Genomic DNA, 15,635 nt, shown 5'->3' with positions numbered 1-15,635 from the left:
GCAATCTAGACCGCACTTATTGAAGAAGTGGCACCCTTACTATGGTCTGAAAGACCTTGTGCACTGACCAAAGTACCTTACTCAGAGAGCATTAATATTTCTTGAAAGATCAAGGTTATTATAATTTAGAAATCCATTCAGTGTAAATTCCACTTACCTTCAGATTAATTATTTAGATTTTAGAAGCAGTTTACAGATACCTGCAAAACTCAGAGCGCTTTCTTTCCCCCAAAATATATTTCTTTAATGAGCATTATTTAATGATAACGCTGTTTAGGAAAATAAATACATCTTCCACTTTTTATGCTAGTTAAAAATACATAATTTGTAAGTAGAAGAGAAATAGTCTATTGTGTCTCATGGGTTACTCTTAAACCTTTAAAAACAGTATCCATTATCCATACATCTTAGCTTGTATCTAAATTTTTAGAAATTTAAAAAACTTCAAGAATATCTTTGTTTATGTAGAAACCAAAAATGCTCATAATATGATGTGTTTTTCTGCATGATAATTTTCATCCTTTGACCTGAATCTCTGGGGAAGTAAGAGTGATGATGCTATAGCCATTTTAAACTGATTTTTTTCTAGAAGAATTCCTAAGAACTTCCTAATTATAAACACGAGACTGGAATGAGTTTTTCTTCTTGTCTTAAATATCATGAACATTCATGAAAAGTAAGAGAGCTGGAGAATCATTCTTGGACCATTATGCTTTAATTCCATGTAACTTTCATATATATATATATATATATATTTTGCATTGAAAATCCTGAGAGGCAAGAGATTTTAATGAATAAAATGTTATCTATATTATAGTGGGTGAAAAATTAGATATCATTTTTGAATGAAACATATCATCATCTAAATGTTGCAAGGGAGCATTCGTTTATAAGTATCATCTATCTGAGTATAAGAAGGCATCAGTTTCTAAGATATTCAATTTCTCTTTTAAAGTTGGACTCTAAGTCCTTGATGTAGGAATCTTCATGGATGAAAAGGTGGAGACTAATCTATGTTTAAGACAAAGTAAAGGTAGATTTTAGCAATTTTTTTCAGTTATAAGAACCTGATGGTATCACACAAAAGCCTATGGAGTTAAAATAAAATTAATATAAGGAAATAAGAAAAATCAAGTTAAGAATGCAAGATTAATTTAATCAATGTTATCAATAAAGAAATGGTCAATCAAAGATGAAAAGATAGAGCAATAAATTTGAGCAAAGAAAAGATAAATAATATATTAGGAGCTCTATAAAGGTCTAAGTAAATAAAAGTCAAGCACTGTAACCAAAATTTAAAAGTAAGAAATTAAATAGGTAATTCTAAGATAAGTGTAAGCTATATCAATTGATGAGGGGACATTAAGAAAACCAGAACACTACTAGGTCTATACTCCAAAGAATTTAAAGCAGAGACTCAAATAGGTACTTACACACCAGCTAAGAGGGAGAACAACCCAAGTGTCAATTGACAGAAGAGTGGATAAACAAAATGTGATGTATCCATAAAATGGAATGTTATTCAGCCATAAAAGGAAGGGAGTTCTTGACACATGTTACAATATGGATGAACACTGAAAGTAGTATTATTCTAAGTGAATAAGCCAAACAAGAAAGGACAAATAATGTATGATTCCACTTATATGAAATATCTAGAATAAGCAAATTCACAGAGACAGAAAGTAGTTCATGGTTATCGGGGGTAGGGAGGAGAGTGGAATGGGAGTTATTACCTAATATGTATTGAGTTTGTGTTTTGGGTGATAAAGTTTTGGTAGCAGATGGTGCTAATGGTAGCACAACATTGTGGATGTAATTAATGCCATTGAACTGCACACTTAAAATGATTAAATGGCAAATGTTATGTTTCTATATGTCAGCACAATAAAATATCTTTAAAAAATATTTATTCCTATCTCATGACCGACAGCCATTAAAAGTGAGCTGGGAAAGTCACGGTCTCCTCATTCAAAAAGGGTTAAAAAGTAAAGCTAAGGTATTCAAAGAGCTAAAAGGTGTTAAAATAAAAATGTGTTTGGGGAAGAAGCTTGAGCACCCCCAGTGAAGCACAGCAGGAAGCATGTTCCACTGATTTGTGCTCTGCTGAGTTATCAAAACCATCCTTAGCAGACATGTGAGAGGCACAACCCAAACCATCAGGCCTTATCCCCCAGGACAGTTGCTTTCAACACAAGGTTTTATAATTCAAAAAAGAGAAGAAAAGAAAAGAAAACCACAACACTTTCAAGTTAAATTGGCACTACTCAGGAAGGTGGGGGATTGTAGGCAGGAAGAAAAGTTAAGCCTGAAGAAGTGGAAAGTCTGATTTATTGCTGTTTCTTTTTTTTAAAGAAAGGCATGATTACTACTTTGCAGTCCCAAATTATTTCCTAGTAGCGATTTTAACAGCTTCATTATTGAGTAGCAAGAACATCAATTAACAGTGGTCATTTTCTTACAGCCTAGGGGCCAGCCATGTTCAGCAAAAGTCAACTTTTTTGTGAACAGGTGCCAACGGCTGCCTGGGCTGAACAGTAGCAAGCAAAGTTGAAACTCAGGATGTTAAGGATAAGATGAAAATTTTAGCTCAGAAATGGAACAGACTGAAACCAAATGCCCAGGAAGAGAAGGGGGTCAATGTCAACTAGGAGCCTGAGGAGGAACCTGAGTCAGGTTATTCTCTATCCCACTATTGAGAAGCTATTTTGGTAAAGCTCAGGGAAGAAGTTTTCTCTCCTCTGTGTCCCAGAATTCACATTGTTACTCTGTGTGGACCTGGGAATATGGACTCTGGACCACCATAAGGTAATGAGACTGGTTATCTAGGATCATTCACAGTATCTAATTTTAGATACTGTCATAAGCTAAGTATGCTTATATATATATATAAGCATACTTATTATCTATAAGTGAGGGAAACTCCCTAGCACAACTTTGCAAAGGATTCCTCTTTTAGCCCATTTGTTTTTAGTAACATCTGAAGGACTACTTGGTTCTGGAGTCAATAATAATAGTCCATCTTTATTGAGTATTTACTTTCAGCCTGACCCTATTCTGCTTACTTTTTGTATATTTATTTATTCCTTACAATTGCCATATGAATAGGTGCTCTTATTAACTGTCTGGTTTGAATCTTTTATATACCCCAGAAAAAGTCACGTTTTTTAAATCCAATCTTGTGGGGGCAGACCTATTGTGGGTAGGACCTTTAAATTAGATTGTTTCCTTGGAGATATGACCCACCCAATTGTGGGTAGGACCTTTTGATTAGATTATTTCCATGGTAGGTCTTAATTAGTTTACTGGTGTCCTCTGTGAGAGGATAAAAGGCAGAGACATTTTGAAGAGAGCAGAGAGAAAATGCTCAGAGCCGTCACATACCCAGATGCTTGCAGATATGGAAAGAAAGATGTTTGGAGATGCTAAGCTAAGAGATGAAGATCAGAGTTTGCCCCAGAGAAGCTAAGTGAGAACGCACACAGACATTTAAAGAGAAAACCACTGGAATCAGAAGCTGAAAGGAATGCAACCAAGGAGCAAAGGACAAGCAGATGCCAGCCACATGCCTTCCCAGATGACAGAGGTATTCTGGATGCCATCGGCCTTTCTTTAGTGAAGGTATTCTCTTGCTGATGCTTTAGTTCTGGACACTTTTATGGCCTTAGAACTGTAAATTTCTCACCTAATAAAACCCCTTAATAAAAGCCAATCCATTTCTGGTATATTGCATTCTGGCAACTTTAGTAAACCAGAACATTACCCTATGTTACAGAAGAGCAAACTGAGGCAAACTAAGGTAAAGTAACCAGCCCAAGGTCACCCATATGGCAAATGGCAGAGTTAGAATTTCAACTTAGGTAGGCCCATGCTTTTGAATGCCATACTTCACTGTCTTTCAGCATCTTTTGATGCATTTTATATTCATAAGTGTTCATTAGATTGATATTTAGAATTTTGCAAACTTTATTGCAGTTTTTAAGTATGATTTTCTGGTTCATAGATTGATTTTAAGATTGCTTTCAATTTACCTTGAATGACAATTTTCTTTTTCTACTTCTAGTGAAAAAAATTTTTTAAAAGGCTAAGAAATAGATTTATTAAAACTCTTATTTGAGGTGGGGCAAGATGGCAGACTGGTGAGCTGTATGTTTTAGTTACTCCTCCAGGAAAGGAGGTAGAAAGCCAGGAACTGCGTGGACTGGACACCACAAAGCAATCTGACTTTGGGCATACTTCATACAACACTCATGAAAACGTGGAACTGCTGAGATCAGCAAAATCTGTAAGTTTTTGCGGCCAGGGGACCCGCGCCCCTCCCTGCCAGGCTCAGTCCCGGGGGAGGAGGGGCTGTCAGCTCCGGGAAGGAGAAGGGAGAACTGCAGTGGCAGCCCTTATCGGAAACTCATTCTGCTGATCCAAACGCCAACCATAGATAGATGGAGACCAGACACCAGAGAATCTGAGAGCAGCCAGCCCAGCAGAGAGGAGACAGGCATAGAAAAAAAACAACACGAAAAACACCAAAATAAAAGCGGAGGATTTTTGGAGTTCTGGTGAGCGTGGAAGGGGGAAGGGCAGAGCTCAGGCCCGAGCTTGGGCCCTGAGGCGCATATGCAAATCCCGAAGAAAAGCTGATCTCTCTGCCCTGTGGACCTTTCCTTAATGGCCCTGGTTGCTTTGTCTCTTAGCATTTCAATAACCCATTAGATCTCTGAGGAGGGCCTTTTCTTTTTTTTTTTTTTTTTAATCCTTTTTTCTTTTTCTAAAACAATTACTCTAAGAAGCCCAATACAGAAAGCTTCAAAGACTTGCAATTTGGGCAGGTCAAGTCAAGAGCAGAACTAAGAGAGCTCTGAGACAAAACGCAATAATCCAGTGGCTGAGAAAATTCACTAAACACCACAACTTCCCAAGAAAAGGGGGGTGTCTGCTCACAGCCATCATCCTGGTGGACAGGAAACACTCCTGCCCATCGCCAGCCCCATAGCCCAGAACTGCCCCAGACAACCCAGTGTGACGGAAGTGCTTCAGATAACAGGCACACACCACAAAACTGGGCGTGGACATTAGCCTTCCCTGCAACCTCAGCTGATTGTCCCAGAGTTGGGAAGGTAGAGCAGTGTGAATTAACAAAGCCCCATTCAGCCATCATTTCAGCAGACTGGGAGCCTCCCTACACAGCCCAGCAGCCCAGAACTGCCCTGGGGGGACGGCACTCACCTGTGACATAGCACAGTCATCCCTCAACAGAGGACCAGGGGGTGCACGGCCTGGAAGAGGGGCCCACTTGCAAGTCTCAGGAGCCATACGCCAATACCAAGGACTTGGGGGTCAGTGGCAGAGACAAACTGTGGCAGGACTGAACTGAAGGATTAGACTATTGCAGCAGCCTTAAAACTCTAGGATCACCAGGGAGATTTGTTTGTTAGAGCCACCCCCCCCTCCCTGACTGCCCAGAAACACGCCCCATATACAGGGCAGGCAACACCAACTACACACGCAAGCTTGGTACACCAATTGGACCCCACAAGACTCACTCCCCCACTCACCAAAAAGGCTAAGCAGCGGAGAACTGGCTTGTGGAGAACAGGTGGCTCGTGGACGCCACCTGCTGGTTAGTTAGAGAAAGTGTACTCCACGAAGATGTAGATCTGATAAATTAGAGATAAGGACTTCAATTGGTCTACAAATCCTAAAAGAACCTATCAAGTTCAGCAAATGCCACGAGGCCAAAAACAACAGAAAATTATAAAGCATATGAAAAAACCAGACGATATGGATAACCCAAGCCCAAGCACCCAAATCAAAAGGTCAGAAGAGACACAGCACCTAGAGCAGCTACTCAAAGAACTAAAGATGAACAAGAGACCATAGTACGGGAGACAAAGGAAATCAAGAAGACCCTAGAAGAGCATAAAGAAGACACTGCAAGACTAAATAAAAAAATGGATGATCTTATGGAAATTAAAGAAACTGTTGACCAAATTAAAAAGATTCTGGACACTCATAGTACAAGACTAGAGGAAGTTGAACAACGAATCAGTGACCTGGAAGATGACAGAATGGAAAATGAAAGCATAAAAGAAAGAATGGGGAAAAAAATTGAAAAAATAGAAATGGACCTCAGGGATATGATAGATAATATGAAACGTCCAAATATAAGACTCATTGGTGTCCCAGAAGGGAAAGAAAAGGGTAAAGGTCTAGGAAGAGTATTCAAAGAAATTCTTGGGGAAAACTTCCCAAATCTTCTAAACAACATAAATACACAAATCATAAATGCTCAGCGAACCCCAAATAGAATAAATCCAAATAAACCCACTCCGAGACATATACTGATCACACTGTCAAACACAGAAGAGAAGGAGCAAGTTCTGAAAGCAGCAAGAGAAAAGCAATTTACCACATACAAAGGAAACAGCATAAGACTAAGTAGTGACTACTCAGCAGCCACCATGGAGGCCAGAAGGCAGTGGCACGATATATTTAAAATTCTGAGTGAGAAAAATTTCCAGCCAAGAATACTTTATCCAGGAAAGCTCTCCTTCAAATTTGAGGGAGAGCTTAAATTTTTCACAGACAAACAAATGCTGAGAGAATATGCTAACAAGAGACCTGCCCTACTGGAGATACTAAAGAGAGCCCTACAGACAGAGAAACAAAGAAAGGACAGAGAGACTTGGAGAAAGGTTCAATACTAAAGAGATTTGGTATGGGTACAATAAAGGATATTAATAGACAGAGGGGAAAAATATGACAAACATAAACCAAAGGATAAGATGGCTGATTCAAGAAATGCCTCCACGGTTATAACGTTGAATGTAAATGGATTAAACTCCCCAAGTAAAAGATATAGATTCGCAGAATGGATCAAAAAAAATGAACCATCAATATGTTGCATACAAGGGACTCATCTTAGACACAGGGACACAAAGAAACTCAAAGTGAAAGGATGGAAAAAAATATTTCATGCAAGCTACAGTCAAAAGAAAGCAGGTGTAGCAATATTAATCTCAGATAAAATAGACTTCAAATGCAGGGATGTTTTGAGAGACAAAGAAGGCCACTACATACTAATAAAAGGGGCAATTCAGCAAGAAGAAATAACAATTGTAAATGTCTATGCACCCAATCAAGGTGCCACAAAATACATGAGAGAAACACTGGCAAAACTAAAGGAAGCAATTGATGTTTCCACAATAATTGTGGGAGACTTCAACACATCACTCTCTCCTATAGATAGATCAACCAGACAGAAGACCAATAAGGAAATTGAAAACCTAAACAATCTGATAAATGAATTAGATTTAACAGACATATACAGGACATTACATCCCAAATCACCAGGATACATGTACTTTTCTAGTGCTCATGGAACTTTCTCCAGAATAGATCATATGCTGAGACATAAAACAAGCCTCAATAAATTTAAAAAGATTGAAATGATTCAAAGCACATTCTCTGACCACAATGGAATACAATTAGAAGTCAATAACCATCAGAGACTTAGAAAATTCACAAATACCTGGAGGTTAAACAACACACTCCTAAACAATCAGTGGGTTAAAGAAGAAATAGCAAGAGAAATTGCTAAATATATAGAGACGAATGAAAATGAGAACACAACATACCAAAACCTATGGGATGCAGCAAAAGCAGTGCTAAGGGGGAAATTTATAGCACTAAACGCATATATTAAAAGGAAGAAAGAGCCAAAATCAAAGAACTAATGGATCAACTGAAGAAGCTAGAAAATGAACAGCAAACCAATCCTAAACCAAGTACAAGAAAAGAAATAACAAGGATTAAAGCAGAAATAAATGACATAGAGAACAAAAAAACAATAGAGAGGATAAATATCACCAAAAGTTGGTTCTTTGAGAAGATCAACAAGATTGACAAGCCCCTAGCTAGACTGACAAAATCAAAAAGAGAGAAGACCCATATAAACAAAATAATGAATGAAAAAGGTGACATAACTGCAGATCCTGAAGAAATTAAAAAAATTATAAGAGGATATTATGAACAACTGTATGGCAACAAACTGGATAATGTAGAGGAAATGGACAATTTCCTGGAAACATATGAACAACCTAGACTGACCGGAGAAGAAATAGAAGACCTCAACCAACCCATCACAAGCAAAGAGATCCAATCAGTCATCAAAAATCTTCCCACAAATAAATGCCCAGGGCCAGATGGCTTCACAGGGGAATTTTACCAAACTTTCCAGAAAGAACTGACACCAATCTTACTCAAACTCTTTCAAAACATTGAAGAAAATGGAACATTACCTAACTCATTTTATGAAGCTAACATCAATCTAATACCAAAACCAGGCAAAGATGCTACAAAAAAGGAAAACTACTGGCCAATCTCCCTAATGAATATAGATGCAAAAATCCTCAACAAAATACTTGCAAATCGAATCCAAAGACACATTAAAAAAATCATACACCATGACCAAGTGGGGTTTATTCCAGGCATGCAAGGATGGTTCAACATAAGAAAATCAATCAATGTATTACAACACATTAACAAGTCAAAAGGGAAAAATCAATTGATCATCTCAATAGATGCTGAAAAAGCATTTGACAAAATCCAACATCCCTTTTTGATAAAAACACTTCAAAAGGTAGGAATTGAAGGAAACTTCCTCAACATGATAAAGAGCATATATGAAAAACCCACAGCCAGCATAGTACTCAATGGTGAGAGACTGAAAGCCTTCCCTCTAAGATCAGGAACAAGACAAGGATGCCCGCTGTCACCACTGTTATTCAACATTGTGCTGGAAGTGCTAGCCAGGGCAATCCGGCAAGACAAAGAAATAAAAGGCATCCAAATTGGAAAGGAAGAAGTAAAACTGTCATTGTTTGCAGATGATATGATCCTATATCTAGAAAACCCTGAGAAATCGACGATACAGCTACTAGAGCTAATAAACAAATTTAGCAAAGTAGCGGGATACAAGGTTAATGCACATAAGTCAGTAACATTTCTATATGCTAGAAATGAACAAACTGAAGAGACACTCAAGAAAAAGATACCATTTTCAATAGCAACTAAAAAAATCAAGTACCTAGGAATAAACTTAACCAAAGATGTAAAAGACCTATACAAAGAAAACTACATAACTCTACTAAAAGAAATAGAAGGGGACCTTAAAAGATGGAAAAATATTCCATGTTCATGGATAGGAAGACTAAATGTCATTAAGATGTCAATTCTACCCAAACTCATCTACAGATTCAATGCAATCCCAATCAAAATTCCAACAACCTACTTTGCAGATTTGGAAAAGCTAGTTATCAAATTTATTTGGAAAGGGAAGATGCCTCAAATTGCTAAAGACACTCTAAAAAAGAAAAACGAAGTGGGAGGACTTACACTCCCTGACTTTGAAGCTTATTATAAAGCCACAGTTGCCAAAACAGCATGGTACTGGCACAAAGATAGACATATAGATCAATGGAATCGAATTGAGAATTCGGAGATAGACCCTCAGATCTATGGCCAACTGATCTTTGATAAGGCCCCCAAAGTCACTGAACTGAGTCATAATGGTCTTTTCAACAAATGGGGCTGGGAGAGTTGGATATCCATATCCAAAAGAATGAAAGAGGACCCCTACCTCACCCCCTACACAAAAATTAACTCAAAATGGACCAAAGATCTCAATATAAAAGAAAGTACCATAAAACTCCTAGAAGATAATGTAGGAAAACATCTTCAAGACCTTGTATTAGGAGGCCACTTCCTAGACTTTACAACCAAAGCACAAGCAACAAAAGAGAAAATAGATAAATGGGAACTCCTCAAGCTTAGAAGTTTCTGCACCTCAAAGGAATTTCTCAAAAAGGTAAAGAGGCAGCCAACTCAATGGGAAAAAATTTTTGGAAACCATGTATCTGACAAAAGACTGATATCTTGCATATATAAAGAAATCCTACAACTCAGTGTCAATAGTACAGTCGGCCCAATTATAAAATGGGCAAAAGATATGAAAAGACAGTTCTCTGAAGAGGAAATACAAATGGCCAAGAAACACATGAAAAAATGTTCAGCTTCACTAGCTATTAGAGAGATGCAAATTAAGACCACAATGAGATACCATCTAACACTGGTTAGAATGGCTGCCATTAAACAAACAGGAAACTACAAATGCTGGAGGGGATGTGGAGAAATTGGAACTCTTATTCATTGTTGGTGGGACTGTATAATGGTTCAGCCACTCTGGAAGTCAGTCTGGCAGTTCCTTAGAAAACTAGATATAGAGTTACCATTCGATCCAGCGATTGCACTTCTCGGTATATACCCGGAAGATCGGAAAGCAGTGACATGAACAGATATCTGCACGCCAATGTTCATAGCAGCATTATTCACAATTGCCAAGAGATGGAAACAACCCAAATGTCCTTCAACAGATGAGTGGATAAATAAAATGTGGTATATACACACGATGGAATACTACGCGGCAGTAAGAAGGAACGATCTCGTGAAACATATGACAACATGGATGAACCTTGAAGACATAATGCTGAGCGAAATAAGCCAGGCACAAAAAGAGAAATATTATATGCTACCACTAATGTGAACTTTGAAAAATGTAAAACAAATGGTTTATAATGTAGAATGTAGGGGAACTAGCAATAGAGAGCAATTAAGGAAGGGGGAACAATAATCGAAGAAGAACAGATAACAGATAAGCTATTTAACGTTCTGGGGATGCCCAGGAATGACTATGGTCTGTTAATTTCTGATGGATATAGTAGGAGCAAGTTCACAGAAATGTTGGTATATTAGGTAACTTTCTTGGGGTAAAGTAGGAACATGTTGGAAGTTAAGCAGTTATCTTAGGTTAGTTGTCTTTTTCTTACTCCCTTGTTATGGTCTCTTTGAAATGTTCTTTTATTGTATGTTTGTTTTCTTTTTAACTTTTTTTTTCATACAGTTGATTTAAAAAAGAAGGGAAAGTTAAAAAAAAAAAATAAAGAAAAACAAGGAAAAAAAAAAATGTAGTGCCCCCTTGAGGAGCCTGTGGAGAATGCAGGGGTATTCGCCTACCCCACCTCCATGGTGGCTAACATGACCACAGACATAGGGGACTGGTGGTTTGATGGGTTGAGCCCTCTACCACAGGTTTTACCCTTGGGAAGACGGTTGCTGCAAAGAGAGGCTAGGCCTCCCTATGGTTGTGCCTAAGAGCCTCCTCCCGAATGCCTCTTTGTTGCTCAGATGTGGCCCTGTCTCTCTAGCTAAGCCAACTTGAAAGGTGAAATCACTGCCCTCCCCCCTACGTGGGATCAGACACCCAGGGGAGTGAATCTCCCTGGCAACGTGGAATAAGACTCCCGGGGAGGAATGTAGACCTGGCATCGTGGGACGGAGAACATCTTCTTGACCAAAAGGGGGATGTGAAAGGAAATGAAATAAGCTTCAGTGGCTGAGAGATTCCAAAAGGAGCCGAGAGGTCACTCTGGTGGGCACTCTTATGCACACTTTAGACAACCCTTTTTAGGTTCTAAAGAATTGGGGTAGCTGGTGGTGGATACCTGAAACTATCAAACTACAACCCAGAACCCATGAATCTCGAAGACAGTTGTATAAAAATGTAGCTTATGAGGGGTGACAAGGGGATTGGGAAAGCCATAAGGACCACACTCCACTTTGTCTAGTTTAGGGATGGATGAGTAGAAAAATAGGAGAAGGAAACAAACAGACAAAGGTACCCAGTGTTCTTTTTTACTTCAATTGCTCTTTTTCACTAATTATTATTCTTGTTATTTTTGTGTGTGTGCTAATGAAGGTGTCAGGGATTGATTTGGGTGATGAATGTACCACTATGTAATGGTACTGTAAACAATCGAAAGTACGATTTGTTTTGTATGACTGCGTGGTATGTGAATATATCTCAATAAAATGAAGATTAAAAAAAAAAACAAATAAAAAAAACTCTTATTTAAGAACATAACGGGGGGCAATATGGCAGCATAGGGAGGTGTGGAATTTAGTTAGTCCCCTAGAGCAACTAGAGCATAGGCAGGAACAACTAGAAAATAGTCTAGAACAACTAGGAAATAGTCTGGAACAACTGATGGAGGGGACATCCATGACCGGACAACATGGCATAACAGTCAGGAGTGGATGGAATGGCTCAGATCACAGCATAGAACTGTAAGTAAAGCTCCCCAAAACTGCTGGTGTCCCTCCCCCACCAGCATGGCAGACTGAGTTGCAAACCTTTGCTGTGGGAAAAGAAGCAGTCCCTTCTGTGAGCAAGGAAATGTAGCTTAACCAAGATCTAACTGCAGTTTTGGACTACTGAATACATGCTAGGAGCACAGATAAACCTGGAGCAAGCAGGAAATGAACTCAGAGGTTTATCTTGGCAGAGAGGAGGCAGCACTGATGGAAAAAAAAGTACATAAATAAATAGTAACAGAGGCTTTTAGAGTCCCCTGAGCACAGAACTGGATACCAACTCCGGCGGACTGGTGAAACTGGTGGGTTGGGGACTGGCTCTGAAAAAGGAACTTCTTGCTTTTTTCCTTTTTTTTTTCTCTCTCATTTTAAGTAACTCATTAGAGAAAGCCTCAGGCAGTTTCAATTGTCAGCACTGACCCAAGCAATGGTGGAGTTAAGATAGTCTGAGAATCGAAGGAAAAACTCAAGTGTAGGAGACAATTCCTTAAAGAGCTTATCTTCCCTAAGAAAAGAAGGGAGAAGGGCCCAATTCAAGAACTCAGATGCCAGGGCCTGGGGAAAAAAATAAACAAAACAGAAAAATCCTAAGCTTGGTTTCTGACACTCTCAGTCCCTGGGGGACAGGGACCACTGAGAATTAAATACAATGAACTTTTTTACTCCAGTGGGGAGCTGCATGCTGAGAAGTGCCACCTGCCCAAGCACAGAGTCTAGAGGCCTAACAGGGAAATTTGACAATCTGCTGAGTTTTACCCCGAGGGAAACCTGCCACTGAATACAGCCTCCTCCTGAGACCTGAACCTGCTGGTCTGGGAAAATCTGATTGGGGTAATCAAGGAAACCAGATGCCTAGACAACAAAAAATTACAAATCACACTAGGAAAAACAAACATATGGACTAGTCTATGGAACAAACTTACACTTCAAATGAATACAGGGATTAAAACAACTAATTATTAATCAAACAAATCTAGATCAATTCAAAAATCAAATCAATGAGCTGAGGGAAGATATGGCAAAAGAGATGAAGGATATAAAGAAGACATTGGGCAAACATAAGGAAGAACCAAAAAGTTTGAAAAAACAAATGGCAGAGCTTATGAGATTGAAAAGCACAACAGAAGAAAAGAAAAATGCAATGGAGACACACAACAGCAGATTTGAAGAGGCAGAAGAAAGGATTCATGAACTAGAGGACAGGACAGCTGAAATCTTACACACAAAAGAACAGATAGGGAAAAGAATGGACAAATATGAGCTAGCATCTCAGAGAAGTGAATGACAAGATGAAGTGCATGAATATACAAGTCATGAGGTGTACCAGAAAAAGAGAAAGGAAAAGGGGCAGAAAGAATAATGGAGGAAATAATCACTGAAAATTTCCCATCTGTTATGAAAGACACAAAATTAGAGATCCAAGAAGTACAGTGTATCCCAAACAGAATAGATCTGAGCAGACTGAATCCAAGACACTTAATAATCAGATTATCAAATGTCAAAGACAAAGAGAGAATTCTGAAAGCAGCAAAAGAAAAGCAATCCACCACATATAAAGGAAGCTTGATACAACTATTAAGGATTTCTCAGTAGAAACCATGGAGGCAAGAGGCAATGGTACGATATATTTATGATACTGAAGGAGAAAAACTGTCAACCAAGAATTCTATATCTGGCAAAACTGTCCTTCAAAAATGAGGAAGAGGGATCTAAGATGGTGGGATAGAGAGGAGTGGAAGCTAAGTAGTCCCCCTGGAACAACTGAAAAAAAAATACAGAAACAGCTAGTAAATAATCTGAATAACTGTGGGGGGACAAATGTGACTGTCTACTCATCATACACCAACCTGAATTGGGAGGAATGCCCGAGATCACAGCATAAAATCTGTAAGTAAAAACTGCAGATCCAAGTCAGGAGACCCCTACCCCACAGCCCAAGCTGCAAAGCCTCGTGGGGCCAGAGAGAAGCTCTCTCCCAGCAAGTGAATATAGCTCAGCTGAGCTCCAACTGGGGTTTTAATTAGCAAGTGTGAACTGCTCACTATGAGGTAAGAATCCCCGACAAGCAGACAGAGGCTTTGGGTGATGACTGACCTTGGAGAGCTGGAGGGTCACCTCGCCTAGGTCTGAAAGGGACTTTCTGTTCTTTTTTGGCTCAGTGGAAAAAGCCTCAGTCATTTTCAGTTCCCAGTGCTGTGACTGGGTGGAGGAGATAGCACAGGCAGAGAGAGACCATTGAAATGCTAATGACCTCCTCCTAGGGGTCTATCTTCTCTAAGAGGAAAGGGGGTGGGGCAGCTCTACTACCTGCCTTACATTCAGAATCAGACCCCAGAGCCTGGGGGAAAACAGCCACCCCTCCCTTCACCAGTCAAGAATAACAGGCTAACAGGTGCCACCTGCTGGGCAGAAAAGCACGGTGACCTGAGGCATCACAGGGTGTACCAATTTTCTAAGACACATCCTCAGGAAACCAGCTACTGAATATTTCTTCATTCTGGGACGTGACCCCATTCTGGTCTGGGAAAACCTGATTGGCGTAACCAAGGAAACCATGCCTAGACAACAGAAAACTACAACCTACACTAAGAAAAATGAAGTTATGGTCCAGTCAAAGAAACAAACTTACACTTCAACTGTGATACAGGAATTGAAACAACTAATAATAAGTCAATTAAAAAAGTTTAGGGAAGATATTGTGAACGAGCTGAACCATTTAATGAAAACACAGGAGATACATAAGGTAGAAATTGAAAGTTCGAAAAACCAACTGGCAGAATCTATGGAAATGAAAGGCACAACACGAGATGAAAGACACACTGGAAACATATAATAGCAGTTCTCAAGAGGCAGAAGAAAATATGCAAGAACTGGAGAACAAGGCACCTGAAAGCCTATACACAAAAGAACAGATAAAGAATGGAAAAATACAAGCAACGTCTCCGGGAACTTAAAGACAAAATGAAAAGCAAGAATTTATGTGTCATTGCTGTCCCAGAAGGAGAAGAGAAGGGAAAAGGGCAGAAGCAATAACAGAGGAAACAATCAATAAAAATTTCCCATCTCTTATGAAAGACATAAAATTACGGATCCAAGAAGTGCAGCATACCCCAAACAGAATAGATCTGAATAGCCCTATGCCAAGGCACTTAATATTCAGATTATCAAATATCAAAGATAAAGAGTAAATCCTGAAAGCAGCAAGAGAAAAGCGATCTATCACATACATACAAAGGAAGCTTGATAAGACTATGTGTGGATTTCTCAATAGAAACCATGGAGGCAAGAAGGAAGTGGGGTTATATATTTAAGATACTGAAAGAGAAAAACCACCAACCAAGAATCTTATATCTGGCAAAACTATCCTTCAGATATGAGGGAGAGCTTAAAATATTCTCTGACAAACAGACAATGACAAAGTTTGTGAACAA

At 39.0% G+C, this 15,635-nt stretch overlaps 1 protein-coding gene across 10 annotated transcripts in view; it reads right to left on the bottom strand.

Annotated features, from left to right (window-relative positions):
• SPEF2 (sperm flagellar 2) overlaps positions 1 to 15,635 on the bottom strand; it is a 246,864-nt gene that overhangs the window by 108,970 nt on the left and 122,259 nt on the right. The window lies entirely within an intron of this gene.

This window comes from Choloepus didactylus, chromosome 11 (assembly GCF_015220235.1).
Source record: "Choloepus didactylus isolate mChoDid1 chromosome 11, mChoDid1.pri, whole genome shotgun sequence".
Lineage (NCBI taxonomy): Eukaryota > Metazoa > Chordata > Mammalia > Pilosa > Megalonychidae > Choloepus > Choloepus didactylus.
Note: the sequence above shows the minus strand (reverse complement) of the source record. Positions and strands in the feature narration are given on the sequence as shown.